The 18,003-nt window shown below is 41.0% G+C and overlaps 1 protein-coding gene and 1 non-coding gene across 3 annotated transcripts in view; one reads left to right on the top strand and one right to left on the bottom strand.

Moving 5' to 3' along the window:
* The window catches only part of BAIAP2L1 (BAR/IMD domain containing adaptor protein 2 like 1), a 76,072-nt gene that overhangs the window by 8,617 nt on the left and 49,452 nt on the right, over nt 1–18,003 (top strand). The window lies entirely within an intron of this gene.
* Nucleotides 7,981–8,087, bottom strand: LOC139011983 (U6 spliceosomal RNA). The gene has a single exon (XR_011471772.1). It is a non-coding gene; the product is annotated as a U6 spliceosomal RNA (small nuclear RNA).

Below are 18,003 nucleotides of genomic sequence, written 5' to 3'. Positions count from 1 at the left end.
TGTTTTTAGGGACTGTGTTTTGATTGTAACAGCTGCCTCAAACCTTTGTGGATAAAGCTGAGACTTGTATAAAATAAGATAAAGTGTTGCTGGTTTCTCTCTTATTCAAAACTAAATGAAAAGTATTCCAGAATGTGTTTGCCAACCCAGGGAACAAAGTAAATGAGCACCCCACGAGACCTAACCAAGGGTTCACTCTGGCCTTCTGTTCTAGGGCTACCTGTGCTTTAGAGAGAACAGCAGGCAGGGGAAGATGCCCTCAGGTTTGCCACTTTATTTATATGGTACTTTGGAGGTTTAAAAGTCCCTAAACAGTAGCAATTCCTTCACAAAAAATATCAAAACATCGTGGTGGTTTACTCTTGGGTAGGGTTGAAGGAGACTTCTCACTTATAGTCTACCTTTTGGAATGTTTACGTTTTCTTTTGTGAGTGGATGACTTTTATAATGTTTACGTGTTTTAAAAAAAGCAGTTGATATAGATATATATTCCATTTTAGTAGGCAAAAGGTTTTAAACACTAAACTAAAATGTGCCCTGTTGGGGTCCAACCCCAACGGGTCCAGGGATCCCCAAAGGTGTGGACGGAGTTGGCGAAGAAGGAATGGCACGGGGTCAGCTTTCAGTTGATCAGCATAGCGAGGTTCTCCCTCCAGGATCTCCAGCGAAGTTCTGGTTAGGACCTCCAGCGAAGTTCTGGTCAGGATCTCCAACCAAGTTCTGGTGCCATGTTCTCTCGCTAGGTTCTCCAGCCAGGTTCAGTCACCAGGTTCTTTAGCCAGGTTCTATCCAGGTTCTTTTGCCATGTTCTGTCTAGGTTCTCCAGTGAAGTTCTGTAGCCAGGTTCTGTCCAGGACCTTTTGCCATGTTCTCTGGCTAGGTTCTGACGAGGATCTGACGAGGAGCTGATGAGGAGCTGATGAGGTTCTGATGTGGATCTGATGAGGAACTGATGAGGATCTGATGTTTATTGTCTTGTTACATCCGTACCTATACCAGCCGATTTTAATCCTGTCAATTTCTATTACAAACGTTAGAGCGTTTCTTATCTCCATTCCAGGGAGTAAAGATTATGTAGCTTAACTACCCGCCTGGCACTTAATTAAGGGGTTGTATCCCCTCCCTAACCTCAGGGAAAGATCCCCACCTGGGGAAACAACCTTTCTCGGAGAGGTGACCTTGGTTAAAACACATAGCGCCAAGAAGGTGAGCAAACATATTAAGAACAGTATGCCATATATGCCAGGTCCCTTGAAACAGCAAGGATGGACCGGCTCCCGGCAGTGCCCTTTTCTTTCTCTGTTTGGCAAATTAACATTTCAAAGATAAACCTAGTTTAAAATCCTGTTTTCCCTTAATTATTACTTGTGGGGAGTACATTTTTAACATTTACTCACCTGAGACTGAATGGAGCAGAAAAAGAATTCTAAACTGAGACCATCCAAATTCCAGTTCTTACAGTTATCTTTTAAAGGTCTTGTTCCTGACGTTACAAGCAGCTGCATCCTTGAAAGGTGCAAAAGAAGTAGTAACAGCCTGTCAAAAGTAAGAAGGGGTAAAAGTTCAGGTGATTAGAACACGTGGCCTAGAGTAAACATGAGATGGATTGGGTTTGGGGGTCAGAGCAGATTTCAGATGATGAGTCGACAGCCAGGCACCGTAAGTGCTGCTCTTTGGCCTTCCCCTGTTCTGGGTTATGAGAAGGGAGGCCCCTGCTTGTAGGGGGAGGGAGAGGAGTACAGGAGACAACCTTGGTCTCCTTCATGTGCCTGTCAGGTGCAGATATCCAAGACCTAAGCTAACAGACCAGTTCATTTCTGGCCACAAAAACTCAAGTGACAAGAGAAAATCAGGAAAATCACAATGATAATTCCTTATTTAAGTGTTATGATTTTTTGTTATAAAACTTTAATGGCGCTAATAGACTCATTGGCATATTTTATCACAACATGGGCTTCATTGTACACTTGGAGCAGCTTAGGTGCCAGACACCAGCTACATCTGACATTACTGAATATTTCAAGGTGTGAAACCCACTGTAAACGTTGTTCCTGACAGTCCAGTTGTGCCCTTTGAGAAGACAATGTCTTCAGCTAACCAGTCCGGCCTTGGTGTTAGCCCACATTTTTTTATGTACTTGGTAATGCCATATTCTTCCTCCACGTGACCCAATGTGCTTCAGTTTTCTCACCTGTAAGTAAGATGATAACAGTACCCACTTCATGTGGTGGTTGTGACGATTGAACATGATAAAACATGAAAGCACTTAGAACAGTGTGCTAGCCTTCAGCGTAGGGGCCTGTGTTTGCAACGCTGTAACCACCACAAGAGCATTGATTTTCATCTGTTTACTGCTTATCCCTGGTATCTTATCCCCAGGGTGACTGACACAGAGGTGGAGCTGAGTAGATATTAAAGAACAGTGTTGAACAGTTATTGGCACACATTTTTCTCTGTCAGTGAGCTCTCCACTCCTTAAGGGGTGTGTGTGTGTGTGTGTGTGCGCGTGCGCGCGTGTGTGTGTGTGTGTGTGTGTGTGTGTATTTAATCTTCATTGTGCTGTTGCATAGTAAGAACTCAGAAATACTTGTTGAGTAAATACTGAAGGGCTGTATGTATCACACAGTTGTAACTAAAATCCTCACCTACTCCATTGCTGGTGGGACTAGGGATAGCACTCAAAATAATAGCTTCCATGTTTTGGCAACCTGTTATATATGTGCCTAGCTTACCACCTACACTCATTCTTTCTGCATCTGTTCTCTTTTGTGTCACAGCTGAGCCAAGCGGTGGGGGGTCACCACTGGGACCCACGCTGGGAGAAAGACAGTCTGTCCTTATCTACCATTTATAGCTTACGATAGGACAACAGTGCCAAATTTTAGTGTCTCCGGCCTTTCCCCTCCACTGTGGCCTGCCCAGCATCATTCTTCCCCACCCTCTCTCCTAGAGTTCTTTCGACTTTATTTCATCTTGTAATGGAAGTATAGGAAGAAAGAAGGGAAATTATAATATACGTGTGGGTTAAGTTCATGAGGAGTGTCTTAGGCAATTTGGAAAGTTGGATGTATGAGAGAAGTAGATGAGAGACAACAACAGAAAAGAATGTTGGAAATTTTGATTCCCCTGACTGATATTTGAGACATATAAGTAATGAACTTGAATTATTTTAAAATTATTTTTGCTGTTTTTAACAAACTGTATGGGCTGTGATTTTAATACAAAGCAGAATGACCCATCTCCTGGGGTCTGGTTGAATGAAGTGTTCTAGAATTTCTGGATTACTCCAGATACTATTATTTGAAAGAACTAGTGAACTAAAAAAGAAGAAAAAAGAATGTCACTTGCTATGTGAAATCAGCAATTTACTTTGATCTAGTAAAGTTCCTCTTACCTAGCAAGTACTTTGGGGCGTTCTAAACAAACAGTGGAGCACATGAGACATTCTGTCCCATACGTTCATTGCTCTGTTCCAGGGCACACCTTTTCAAAGCAGCCGGGCAGGCAGGGACACTTAGCCAGACAGTCTGGTGTGCTCCATGGCCTTCAGCGTGTGAATCCTTTGACAGCTATTTAAAACCCAGGAACTAAACAGTTACTGTGTCCTTAGCATAAGACATTTGTCTGTGATAAAGTTATATATTTCTAAATTATATTCAAGTAATAGTAAAGGTGTTTGCATGTCTTATTTTCGCTACATCAATCTGGATCGCCTTGGGCTTTTTTCTGCCTGTGTCCCTATTAGACTGCATTTTTCAAGGGCTGGAACTCTTTCCTCATTTATCTTTGTGTTCTCTCCATCTAGCATAGGGCTGGGCTTGGGCTCGCTGTAGGTATACTACAGTAAAGATTGAACCAGTGTATGTTGTTTCAAAGGCCCAAATGTGAGAAGGGTTTTACAGAGTTAGTGGAGTGAAACGTAAGTGCACATAATATCTAGTACTTGCTGTAATCTCATCCATTCATCTCTCCCCTTTCCCCCTTCTCCCCCTCTCTCACACACACAAACACGCACATTCACACAGGAAAATACCAGAAAAGAGATTGTGATTGTGATTGAAAGTTATATAGCAGTTGTCCTGGTCTGTAGCTAGCTATAGGAAGGACTATGCTTCCATTCTTTCAAATAAGAACATGTACCTCTACACACCAAGCAAAAATGGATACTTGTATGATCATAGTTGGAATTTCAAGAAGTGGTTTTTACTTCGATCTTACTACTCCCTCTCTCTGAAGTTCAAGGTCCAAAAATTGCTTGAATTCTGAGACGGGTCCCCATATCCCCTGGCCAATGAAAGCCAGTGTGGCCTGGACGTTGGTACAGTATCTGATAACCTCCTAATTGCTAAGGCTAGGAGCACCTGCTTTCAGCCCCAAAAGCTTTCTTGGCACTTCCAAGATATAACTACATAGAGTTAGAGAACATGCTGGCCCCTGGCCCCAGTGTGATTGTCTGCATTTAAACTACAAGGAAAAGTGGTTTCAAATGATCCCACCCTCAGACAACTATAAAACTTTTGTCTCGAATGAAACATTCTAGTGTTAAACTAGGTTCAGACCATTATTTTTTCTTCAGGTTACTTTATCAGATGGTCATGAATTCAGATTGCCCATAATTTGGTTCTCCCTCCACATTAAAAAAAATGAAAACCTGTATTCTTACACTAATTTACTGGGTGGGACAGCTCTGGGACTTAATTTTTCTAGATTCACTTGATAATTTCATCCAAAAGGTTTGAACCATTATAAGACACACACCCTTACTGTTCCCCACCAGTGTGTTGGTACCTTTTTGTTTTGCTTAATTATGCTTTTGCTTCAGAATAGTTCTTGCTGCCTCAATGAGTAGGGGATAGGGAAAGCGGAGTTTGTCGCAGAAATCTTTTTCTTTAAACAATGAAATAAAAGGTCATGGAGACGTACTTTTAGTAATGTATCTTAGCAGGTGGCAACACATACCTTTCCAGACAATCACACTGGTTCTCATCACTTGGTTCTTAAGAAACTCAGGATCCAGTCAGTGTTTTCAGAATTCTCTGAGAATATTCTAGGAGAGGAGAAGCCCAAAGAGGTGGCCCTGTGCTTGCTGACCACTAGCCCAGTGGCTTCTCATGCTCGGGTCACATGGGAGGGATGGAGCCAGGTAACCCCGTGGGGCTCAGGGCTTCCTCTCTAGCATGCCCTCTGCACTCTGAAGGACCACTTTGGCAGAAATCATTTTTTTATAAACCCAAGCCTGGGTTATGGATAAAGAAAGGAAAGGAAAAATGAAGGCAGAACAGTGTTTAAGCCGCAGTGGAAGTTTCATGGAGCGTTATCTCTGGGGGCTGAAGATTTCCTATGAAACTGCCTTAGAAGGACACAGTAATTACCCAATTTTTTATTTATTGCCTGGAGACATATTTGCCAAGCTCCTTCCCCAATCATAGCTGGAAAGACAACTGCTAATCCAGCAGAGATTTGTCTCAAAATAGCTGGGTTATCTTTTTCTACTAATGGGTCCAATTGATTTTCATGGGAGGAGGGGACGTTGCTGCAAACAGCTACGTGGGCATAAATGCTTTGCAGGACAGTAGCACTTTTCAGGCAGGTCCTGGAACAGTCAGTGTTCACAAAGGAGATTGGCTGACCTGCATCTCAATGTGTCTGGCTCTTCTTGGGGCAGGCTAGGTAGAGGCAACCTAGGAATGAGCAGGCACACAGCTCCATGGCCTTCCATAGCAGTAAGGATGTACAGCAGGGATGGGGAACCTTTTTTCTGCCGAGGGCCATTTGGATATTTACCAGGGTATAATGTCATTCAAGGGCCATACAAAATTATCAGCTTAAACATTCGTCTTCTGTATTTGGTTAGACATTCATTAACTCACCCCTAATGCCTTGGTAGGGCCAAACTAAATGATTTCAGGGGCCTTATACGGCTGTGGGCCGGACAGTCCCCAACCCTGATGTAGAACCTTAATCCTCAGCAGCCTGGAACATTCAACAGAGCCAAGGCTCTTTGTTATTGCTGTGTGTGTGTGGGGGGGGGGGGGGGGGGGAGTTCCTTTTTAGAATAAAAAAAATAGCTCTATTGAGGTGTAATTTATAAACTGTAAAATTCATTGGTTTTAAATGTACAAGTCAGTCATTTTTAGTAAATTTGCAGAATTGCGTAATCATCACCACAATCCAGTTTTATAACATTTCCTTTATCCCAAAAAGGTCCTTTGTGCATATTAGCTTCCATTTCTCATTCTCACCCCTAGGCAATCACTAATACATTTTTGGTCTCTATAGATTTGGCCTTTCTAGACATTTCGTAAAAATGCAGCCACACATGCTCTTTTGCGACTGGCTTCTTTCACTTAGCATAATGGAGTTCATCTGTGTTGTAGTGTGTCAGTACTGTATTTTTCCTGGCTCAATAATATTCCCTTTATGGATGTACCACATCTGTTCACCTTTTCACCAGTTGATGGACATTTGAGTTATTTCCAGCAAGGTATTTTTTTAAGGGCCATATTATTGACCAATACCTAAATAATTTAAATGTCAACTTGGAAAAATGTAGAGTTAGGAAGCAAAATTCACAAAGAAAGCCCTAGCATTTTTTGATTTTTTTAAGGCCATTATGCCTTCATAGGTAGAAGGCAGAACCTTGCAGCTTTTGTGACCCTTGGTTGGAGCTATTACTTTGAGCTAAAGAAGTAGAAAGCAGTGGCCTCATTACCTCATCCCCGATTTTCTAGGCTGATTGGCCTGCTGGGTCATTGTGTCTGCAGCAGTGTGTTCAGATGAGTGGAAGGTACATCTTGCGGCCGGTTCATCTGTGAACTCGTACATTCCATTTCTCAGTCCTGCTGCTGATGGGGCACTTTGGGGTCAGATGGTCCAGGCACTGTTCTTGGTGCTGGAGGTGCAGTGGTCCTTGGCCTTGGTTTACATATGGTTCCTACTAAAGAGACAGAGTAGACAGCAACATCATGTGAGTAGCCTTTTGAAAAAAAAAGAGAAGCAAGGAACTACTGGAGAGAGGGAGGCTGGAGCTGCTACCATCCGAGGGAGGAGGATGGAGGGAGGTCTTTGAGAGCTGAGACCCAGGTGGGTGGGGATCCAGAAGAGCCTTCTGGCAGAAGGAGAGGGAGTAAAAACTCCCTGTGGGAATGGGGTTGGCCTGGTCTGACAACAGCCCGGAAGCCGTTGTGCCTGGAACACAGTGATGGGCCTGGAGAAGGGGTGGGCACAGCCCAACCTGCTTGATTGCAGGTAATATCCAGGCTTTTGGTGCCTCTTCCACCCTGTTGTTACCATGACAAGTCACTAGTAACATTAATCTGTGATAGACATGAGAGCTGAGAGTAACTTACACAGCCATACGTTGCTTAGTGACAAGAACATTGTGAGAAAGGCATCACAAGGCAGTTTAGTCCTTGTGTGAACATCAGTCACACAGGCATGGATGGTACAGCCTACTACACACCTAGGCTGTAAGGTATAGCGCACTGCTCCTAGGCTACAAACCTGTGCAGCATGTTACTGTACTGAATACCATAGGCATTTGTAACACAATGGCAAGTATTTGCCTATCTAACCATAGAACAGATATAGTAAAAACACAGTATAAAAGATAAAAAGATACACCAGTATAGGGCACTTGCCAGGAATGGAGCCTGCAGGACTCCTGCAGGACTGGGCATTGCTCTGGGTGAGTGGTGAGTGAGTGAGTGTGAAGGCTAGGACAGTACTGCACATGATCGTAGGCTTTATAACACTGTGCACTTAGGCTACACTAAATTTATTAAAAATAGGGTTTTTCCTTCAATAATAAATGAACATTAGCTTCATGTAACTTTTTTTTTTTTTTTTTTTTGGTAGTAACACTTTATTTTATAATTACATTTACAAAATCTATATTTGGTATATTGAGAAAGGAAAGCTTTTTTTTATATATTTTAATAATTTTTATTTCTTAAAGTATTACAAAGAGTATTACATATAAAAAATATGGAACGCTTCACGAATTTGCGTGTCATCCTTGCGCAAGGGCCATGCTAATCTTCTCTGTATCGTTCCAATTTTAGTATATATGCTGCCGAAGCGAGCACTCATGTAACTTTTTTACCTTATAAACTTTTAAATGTCTTTAATATTTTTACTCTTATAACACTTAGCTTAAAACACAAACACATTGTACAGCTGTACAGAAACATTTTTTTCTTTGTCTTTATTCTATAAACCTTATTTCTGTTTAAATTTTGTTTTAACCTTTTTGTTAAAAACCAAGACAGACACACACGGGGTCAGGATCGCCATTATTACTGTGCCCCACCTCCACATCTCTTCCCAGTGGGAGGGCTTCAGGGGCAATAACTGGCATGGAGCTGTGACCTCCCATGATAACCATGTCCTCCTCTGGAACACCTGGAAGACCTGCCTGAGGCTCTTCTTGAGGAGGTATCACTCTTTTCAGAAGTACAGGATGTCCCCAAAAATGTATATACACTTTGAATAATTATTGATTTCTATGAGTTAAATCTAAAAAGAAGGAAACATCAATTGAGCTATCGGCTGTTAAGTGTATACACATTTTTTGGGGGGGACAATCTGTATGTCCATGTGGTTTAATTTGTTTCATTTTTCATCACATTTGCTTATAAGCAGAAAATCCACCATGTACATTCCTATTACTAAAAACCTTTTCGAGTTGGGATCCATGTTTGAACCTTTTTTTTTAAAATATATATTTTTTATTGATTTCAGAGAGGAAGGGAGCAAGAGAGAGAGAGAAACATCAATGATGAAAGAGAATCATTGATTGGCTGCCTCCCATGCGTCCCCTACCAAGGATTGAGCCTACAACTCAGGCATGTGCCCTGACTGGGAATCAAACTGTGACCTCCTAGTTCATAGATCAGTGCTCAACCACTGACCCACACCGGCTAGGTCCATGTTTGAAACTTTTTAAGGAGCTTGTTGAAGTCTGCAAAAGCTTCTGCTAAACCGTTCACTGTGAAATCTCTAGGGCAGTGGTTCTCAACCTTCCTAATGCCGTGACCCTTTAATACAGTTCCTCATGTTGTGGTGACCCCCAATTTCATTGTTACAAATTGAACATAATTAAAGCATAGTGATTAATCACAAAAACAATATGTAATTATATATGTGTTTTCTGATGGTCTTAGGCGACCCCTGTGAATGGGTAATTTGACCCCCAAAGGGGTCGCGACCCACAGGTTGAGAACCGCTGCTCTAGGGGTTTCTTCTTTTTCTTCTGGTGTTTCTGCGATACCATAGAGAAGTTAAATAAGAATAAATTCAGTCAATATGTACCAAGGTGGACAGGTCTCAGAGGCATAATGTTAAATTAAAAAAGTAAGGTGTGAAAGTGAACTGTGTTATATGATACCATTTATTAAATGCACAAAACAATTATTAACCATAACTAAATGTGTATATAAAAGCATAAAATACTTTTTAGTAAGTTAGGAAGCTAACAGCAGTCTTAATTAACAGTTTCCTCTGGGGAAGAAAAAACGAGATATGAGACTTGGATGAGGTGATTAGGCATCCTGTGGTTTTGTAATGTAGTTCTGTAATGTTTTACTTTTAATCCCTTTTCAGCAAAGGAAATCAATATGACAGTGTTATTCATTATTAATTCTTGTGAGGTTGTTGTAGAATCTTCTTTTTCTTTTCTCTCTCTCTCTTTTTTTTTAAAGGAAAGAAAAGGAGGTCAGAAATATTTGTTTGCCTGGGCAGAATTGGTCCACCATATTGGGATGCTATTAGATTCATTATATCCATAAAAAATCAGAAGTAAGATTATAAGAAAACTTCTAAAAACAAAATATTGTAGAGATTTTTGTAATTCCTCACACTAAACGGGTTCTATATCATAAAAGCATTTTCATCTCACTTTTATTGCACAACTGCTTCAAGGAACTTGTTTCAAGGTCAGAGGAGTGAGTGCAAAGGTCAGTAGGGAGGTTGCCGGGCCTGACCGCTTCTTGCTGCCTGTGGGACCTCAGTAAGGTGTTTAATGTACCATCTCAAAGATGCGTTGTCTCATCTGTAAAATGGGCGTAATAATAATCATGTTGTTAGGATCTAATGAGACAATCCATGGGAAATAGTAGACATAGAGCCTGATGAAACGGCAGCACTCCAACAATGTCAGAAGGGTTCTCAGATGGAAAAGAAATAAAATGTTCTCAACTGGATAAAGCAGAATGTAATAACACTTTTGATTTCCTTTGTGCTGCACACTTTCTTGAGGTTTTTGTATTCATGGTCTCTCTCCTCCTAACATGACACTTTGAGCCGGAGAGCTAGTATCATTTATTGCAAGTTACAGGGTGGAAGTGAGATACCTGGAGACACCTGTGGAAATAGGAATGTTTCTCCATTTGAAGAGTTGACTGATGTTTGAAAGCTTCTGTCTTCAATGTTAATTGCCGCACTGATTTGGTGTGCACTAAGAGTAGTTGGAAGAGCACAGAGTAAGTACTCTGTTAAGTATTAGTTATTACTCATTGACTTCATACACCTCATGAAGTGGAAATGATTGTTCTTTCCATTTTATGGAGGAGGAGACTGAGGCTCAGCGGGGTGGTGATTTGCCCAAGGACTCCAGGCCCAAGTTGTTTTTTAAATATGTTTTAGAGAGAGAGGAAAGGCTAAGGAGAGGTAAGGAAAGAGAGGGACAGAGGAAAGGCTAAGGAGAGGTAAGGAAAGAGAGGGACAGAGGAAAGGCTAAGGAGAGGTAAGGAAAGAGAGGGACGGGGCAGTAGGGAGAGAAAGAAACCACAATGTGGAGAGAGAAACATAGATCAGCTGCCTCCTGCACACCGTCTACTGGGGACTGAGCCTGCAACCCGGGCTTGTGCCCTGATGGGGAATCAAACCAGCGACCTCTTGGTGCATGGGATGATGTTCAACCAACTGCGACACACTGGCCAGGACAGGCTGAAGTTTTTTTCAGGCTCATTGCTATGGGGATGGCATGTTACAAATTATATCAAATTGATTTATAAACCTTGTTTTAAATTGGTTTATAGTGCACACTAATAGCTAGTAGCATAAATATACAATACAGACTAAAAGGGAACTTTGTTCACATTTAAGTGACGGGGAACATTTTTTGTGTGTTTATATATTTGAATCTGAGTTTTTCTGCCCTAGTTTAATACTTCAAACAAAAAGCATATCAGTTGTCTAATTTTCCTGTAGTTGGCTTGTGCCCCCATTCAAGATGAGTTTGAAAAACATGACTCTTCTAGCCATCTGTTAGCCACAAACAGCTGCCTTTTTACTACATTTACTCACTAATATTGTCCCTAAAGGCAGGGACATAATCAAGTATTGACAATGTTGATCCAGAACAGCAGCTTCCAAGAACACGAGGAAGGAGGAAGTGAGATTTTCTATGAATGACGTCTGTCTAGAAGTATTCTCAAATATTTAATCCTTATTAACAGATGTTCTTGTCACATGACACTGAATTAGTTTAAGCATTTGCAATATTGCTATGCCAATTTGTATGAGACTGTATAGAACAAAATAGTCTGGAAAATTTCAAGCGTTCATACACTACCTGAATCAAGTTCTAAAACCATTTACTTGGAAATTCTTAAATCACTTTTAAAGCTTAGTCCAGGGTGGATAGTACCCACATTTTTCAACTGAGAAAAATAAAGCCCTCAAATATCAAGTAATTTGTCCTTGGTTGTGGGGAGGACTGGACAAAGAAACAGAAAGAGAAACCAATTCTTAAAAAATTTAAAGTCAGCTCAGTTTAAACATCTAGCTCAGTGGTTCTCAACCTTCTGGCCCTTTAAATACAATTCTTCATGTTGTGACCCAATCATAAAATTATTTTCGTTGCTACTTCATAACTGTAATGTTGCTAGTGTTATGAATCGTAATGTAAATATCTGATATGCAGGATGGTCTTAGGCGACCCCTGTGAAAGGGTCATTCGACTGCTAAAGGGGTCGAGACCCACAGGATAAGAACCGCTGAGTCATAATTGTATTAATTTATGCTTCATGTCTGTAGTTCTAGGTTGGCAAAGGGAATCTTTTTTCAAAACTTAAAGAAAAATCTAAATGATGCAGAAGTTAAAACCATCATAAGATTGTATAATTCATTTTGAACTCATGATCTGTAACTCCTGAGGAGTAGAGGAAATGCATGCGATAAATGGACCAGCTAGAAAGCCGGTGAAACGTGCCTGGGGGTTCCCAGTGGCCTATCCTCGGTGATCTCTATGGCGTAGCTACCCAAAGAACCAGCCCTCTTCACAGGGGGTCCGGCCAGGTGAACAGCGATAGTGCCGGTCGTTTCATTTCAGACGAGGCTACCCATATTCTTCTCTGAATGAAAATTAAACTCATTCTGGTTGGAACTAGTTTGGCAAATTATTCTCCTTGCCAGCCAGTAACTGGTGGAATATGTACTAAGCTTTTGTTATTGACTACAATAAAATAGTGGTTCTCAGCCTGTTAATACCTTTTATAATTTATCTTTTTTATACTTGGTATCTTAAACCTTTTATTCTTAGTTTAAATTAAAATGGATATGTTTGTTACAACTAGTGATACTTCATAAATTTTAAGCTTTGTAAAAATTCAGGTCTTAATAAGCCTTGACACAGCATGACCTTTGACCCAACTGCTGTCCTCTCCCCAATATATGGGACCATCCAATTCACAAGGACACCCACTGCTCCTGTAAAACTTTATAGCTTGTGGGACACAAAGGAAGCACTGCTTTTTTGATTTTGGGTTTAAAAATACATGTACTTCAGTTAAAATAGCTAAATTAATGGCCAAGAGCCAGTGCAGAAATGGATTTTCCACTGTTCAAAGAGGCCAAAATTTACAGGGGGGAGATTTCTGTAGCTGAGCCTAAAGAAAAATAATTGAAGTATATGCTGAACTTTCCAGCTTAAAAACTCTTGTGTTTTCTGTGAAGTTGATTGTACTCTCAAGTCTTAAACTTTTTTTTTTCCAGTAGCATCATTTGGATAGTGATTTATGCTTGAATGCTAACTTTGGAAGTTCTCGTTAACTCATTGTTTTTGACATTTTAAGATAGGAGTTATATGTACACATTTTACGAATTATATAAAGAAATCAAGTTATATTTTCCCTTTCTTTGGATACGAGGAACTAAGGATAGTCTTGAGAAAGAACAAAGGTCCGGGCTTCTTTTTGTGACTTCTTGTTTGCCAGAGGACCGGCTTGGCTCTGTTTCAGTTTCCTTATATTCTTACCCTCCACACTCAGCCTCATAAGATTATTATAAGAATTTTAAGTGAGATCTTTGAAAAATCATTTTATCTTTTCATTAGAAAGTAACCATTTTCTAATGAAGTTATTTGATTTTTAAATTATTGAAATTTTATGCATTGCTGATGGTAATGTAAAGTGGTATGGCCACTCTTGAAAATAGTTTAGCAATTTCTTACAAAGTTAAACGTACACCTACCATAAGACACAGCAGTTGAACTCCCAAGTGTTTATCTTAAGAGATAGGGACATTCACATTCACACAAAACCCTGTATGTGATGGTCTGTATCAGGTTTATTTGAAATTGCCCAAAACTGGAAACCAACCCATATGATCAGTGGGTATAAGGATGAGCAAACTGTGATACTTCCATACTGTGGAATACTATTGGCCAAAAAAAAAAAGAGGCAGTAAACTTGGATGGTACTTAAGGGCTTTGTGCCAAGTGAGAAAGCCAGTCTCAAAAGGTCACATGGTTCCATTTATATAACATTTTCACAATGACAAAACTGTAGTGATTGAGATCAGTGGTTGCCAGGGGTTAGGACTGGGGAAGGGTGTGGCTCTGAAGTGGGGAGCATGAGCGAGATCTTTGTGTTGATAGAACAGGTCTGTATTATCATTGAGGGGATGATTTATACAAATCTGTACATGTGATACAATTTCATAGAATCAGTTCACCTCTTCAAAAAAAAAATGAGTGATATAAGAACTGGTCAAGCCACATAATGTCTACAGTTCAGTTTATCATGTTGTGCCCATGTCAGTTTCCTAGTTTTGATAATGTGCTAGATAAGGCGCTATGGTTATATAAGTTGTCTTGGGGGGAAGCATACATAAGAATTCCTTGTACAATTTTTACAACTTCTTGTGAATCCTAAGCTTTTTCAAAATAAAAAGCTTAAAAACAAACCAAGGGAATTGAGGAAAGAGACGGAAGTAGCGGTTGTGCTACAGGTCCCGTGCTCAGGTAGTTTTCCCAACTTGCAGACAGACTGGTGAGGGAGTCAGCGCTGGCTGGGGCCCTCGTGGCTGCTGGTCGTGAAAGAGGCTTCAACAGCCAGCTGGCTTAAATAAAGCAGGACAAGTGGACTTCCAGTGAAGCGCGATGGATAGACTGCCTGTGTTTTTCTACTTTTTTTTTTTAATGAAGATATGTTAAAATGAGGGCAAAAGAACTTTTTTTAAAAAACTGTAAATCCATAGTGTAGCCCAGCTGGTTGAGCACCGACCTATGAAGCAGGAGGGCACGGTTCAATTCCTGGTCAGGGCACATGCCCAGGTTGCGGGCTCGATCCCCAATAAGGGGCATGCAGGAGGCAGCCGATCATTGATGTTTCTATCTCTCTCTCTCTCTCCCTTCCTCTCTGAAATCAATAAAAATATATTATTTTTTTAAAAATCCATAGTGTAGAGACCTGGAAAAGGAAATATCAGTTGACAAAAAGCATGAAGAAATTTGGGGTGATAGAAATGGGCAGAGGAGTAGTAACTGCTTTATGAGAACCTCAACAGCCTGCAGAGGGAGTGTTGATAAGAGCTGAGCCATTCACTGGAGCACCCCAAGGCTGAGGAGCAGACCCCACAGAAGGGAGGGGACACGGGAAGTAACAGGCATTCTATAAGATGGTTAAACTACCAGGTTCCCTTCCCCACTCCAACCAGTAGTGTCCTCTGCCTGCCAGACTGGAGATTTAATCTCAAAATATAGTGACTTGGAAATACCCACCGAGGTGGGGGAGTAAAACTCAGAGCTAAAAACAGAGGAATTCAGTAAAAATCAGCTCAGTAAACTGTGGGATTCCCACCCCCCTAACTTACTGGGAAAGCAGACCTCCTGGTGATGGCCCTTCCCCCACCCAAGGACAGGGAATTAGAAACATCTCTGGAATGACCCTGTGGCCTCTGGCTACTGCTGCGTGGCCAGTTTGTCTACAGCCGACCTGTCAGTCACCCCACAGGAAGCCTGCTGGTCCACAGCCACCCTGCATGCATCCCCACACTCACAAGCTTCCAGCCGGCACGTTAGGATTTACTCCCGAAGAACTGATCAGGGGTCCCCAGACAGTTGAAACCCTCCAACACCAAAGACAGATGGATGCCAAGCAATGAGAAGAAATAAACAGGAAATAACATGGGGAACTGAAAGGAAATACCCAAAACTACAGTTTATTGAAATAAGAGACAATATTGCCTCCATAAAACAAGAATAGGATACTTTTAAAAAGGATAATAAAAAAATAGGAATTATAAAAAAATAAATACATAAAGAGGAATAATAAAAAAAAAACTTGACAGAGCCCAAATTAAAAATATATCAAAAACATTTAAAATCTAGTAGGAGAATTGAAAGGAATGTAAAGTTGAGGATATCTGTCAGAACAAAAAGTGGAAAATCAGATAAAAAAGGAAAAATTCTTAGAGTATAACTCCAGGATGTTTTTCAGACCTGAAGGACATAATTTCCTATGTAGATTAGATAGGGCCTTTTGAGTGCTCAGTTAAATAAATGAAAAAAATACTGAGAAAAACCATGTAGTTTCAGGACACAGGGAGGGAGGGATGAACCAAAGGCTTCCAGAAATAAGCGCCTCTCCTCCCCCAAAAAATGTTATATAGAAAGGAAGAAGAAATGATAGCCAACTTCTCTATAGCAAAACTGGATATTAAAGATAGTGGAACATTATCTTACAAGTTCTAAGGGAAAGTCACTTTTGATGTGTAATACTCTAGCAAAATATCAAATGTCAAGATAAAGATAGTCTCAGACACATAGGTACTCAAATTTACCTTTCACACATCCGTTCTTAGGTCATTCTTGGAGAATGATCTTCAGTAAGTAGGAATAAATGAAGAAAGAGGAAGATGTGTGATCCAGGTCGTGAGAGGTCTAACATGAAGGACCAGGAAGGGACATGCAAGGGCAACAGCGTAGCAGGGACACTCAGGCCAGACTGGGCAAGAGGACGGAGAGTCCTTGGAGGAAGTTCTGGGTGGGGGTGGGGGAGTGGGTGAATGGAAGATTAGCTGACAACTTTGTGCATTTGAAAAATACTATTGATAGGCTTCTGCTAGATCCTACAGAGCATGTGGAAAAATTTAAGGTAGCTACATTGAAAATTAAGCATGGGGGAGGGGGTGAGACAATTGTTAATCCCACAAGAAACAAAAAGTCCATACACCAGGAAAGGAACTGTAATCCTTGGTACATTTTTTGATTTGTAGTGACCAATATTTACAAAGTAACAAAAAACCCTGACTATTGATTTAACAGGAAATTGCCATTAAACTATGTAGGAAGGGTTGGGGAAAGGAGAGCCATGTCTTTATCAACTCTAGCAGAGAGCCTATTGTTATGGCCCAAAATTGAGAAATCAAGACTATTACTCAAAACTACGACAGTAAATACAAGAATAATAGCTCTTGGGAGTAAGTAAGGCCAGGCAGGAGCGGGGATAGGTGAGTCAGGGGTGGGGATAGGTGAGGCAGGTGTGGTTTTCATCAGCCTTTATCACTGTTTGATAAAATAAAAGTTGTGTTCTCCTAGCCCTGGCCAGGTAGCTCAGTTGGTTAGAGTGTTCCAGTACGCCAAGGTTGTGGGTTTGATCTCCAGTCAGGGCACATACAAGAAGCAACCAATGAAAGCATAAATAAGTGGAGTAACAAATCGATCTCTCTCTCAAATCAATAAATAAAATTTTTAAATATTTAATAAAAGTTATGGTCCAGCCGGTGTGGCTCAGTGGTTGAATGTCACCCCATGAACCAAGAAGTCCCCGGTTCAATTCCCGGTCACGGCACATGCCCAGGTTGTGGCTCAGTCCCCAGAGGGAGGTGTACAGGAGGCAGCCGATCAATGTCTCTCTTTCATTAATGTTTCTATCTCTCCCTCTCCCTTCCTTTCTCTCTAAAAATCAATAAACATTAAAAATAAAAATAAATAAAAGTTGTGTTCTCTCTCTTCTAACCCATAATGGAGAACCTTTATATCTGAAATAGCATGTGTCAAGTATCTGCCCCTTTGGCCGTTGCTTAGTTTTTCATTTGTTATATTGCCTGGTCCTCTCCAAGTGTTAACATTTCGGGAGAGGGGCTGAAGAGACTTGAGTCATGTGTCTGGAGGGATTCATATGGTGAAGCTCAGTGTTTGCAGGTGGAACAAATGTATTCAGCCACTGTATGTTCTGAGCCTAGTCGGAGTCCCCTACATATGATTTCTTATCTGAGCTTCAGATTTAGGGTATTTTACATTTAGACTAACATCTAAATAATTGCCTTACACCTGACATAGCATTTGTCTCCAAGTTTTGAAAAGTGTGGCATCTGGCCGTAACCAGTTTGGCTCAGTGGATAGAGCCTCGGCCTGTGGACTGAAAGGTCCCAGGTTCGATTCCGGTCAAGGGCATGTACCTTGGTTGCAGGCACGTCCCCAGTGGGGGGTGTGCAGGAGGCAGCTGGTCGATGTTTCTCTCTCATCAATGTTTCTGACTCTCTATCCCTCTCCCTTCCTTTCTGTAAAAAATCAATAAAATATATTTTAAAAAAAGAAAAGAAAAGTGTGGCATCTGCAGAGATACAGCATCGTGAAATCCATGAGAGGGAACCATGTCTCCCGTCCACAGCTGTGCACAAGACCTAGTGCACAGGACTTACTCCAGAAGCACTTAATAAATGCCCTGATTACTGGGAGTGAGGGGCAGTGACCACCTAGGAAGAAAGTGTCCCAGA

The sequence above is a fragment of the Myotis yumanensis genome, unplaced genomic scaffold, assembly GCF_028538775.1.
Source record: "Myotis yumanensis isolate MYYU_CA2020_CCGP unplaced genomic scaffold, mMyoYum1.0.hap1 SCAF_5, whole genome shotgun sequence".
Taxonomy (NCBI): domain Eukaryota; kingdom Metazoa; phylum Chordata; class Mammalia; order Chiroptera; family Vespertilionidae; genus Myotis; species Myotis yumanensis.
Note: the sequence above shows the minus strand (reverse complement) of the source record. Positions and strands in the feature narration are given on the sequence as shown.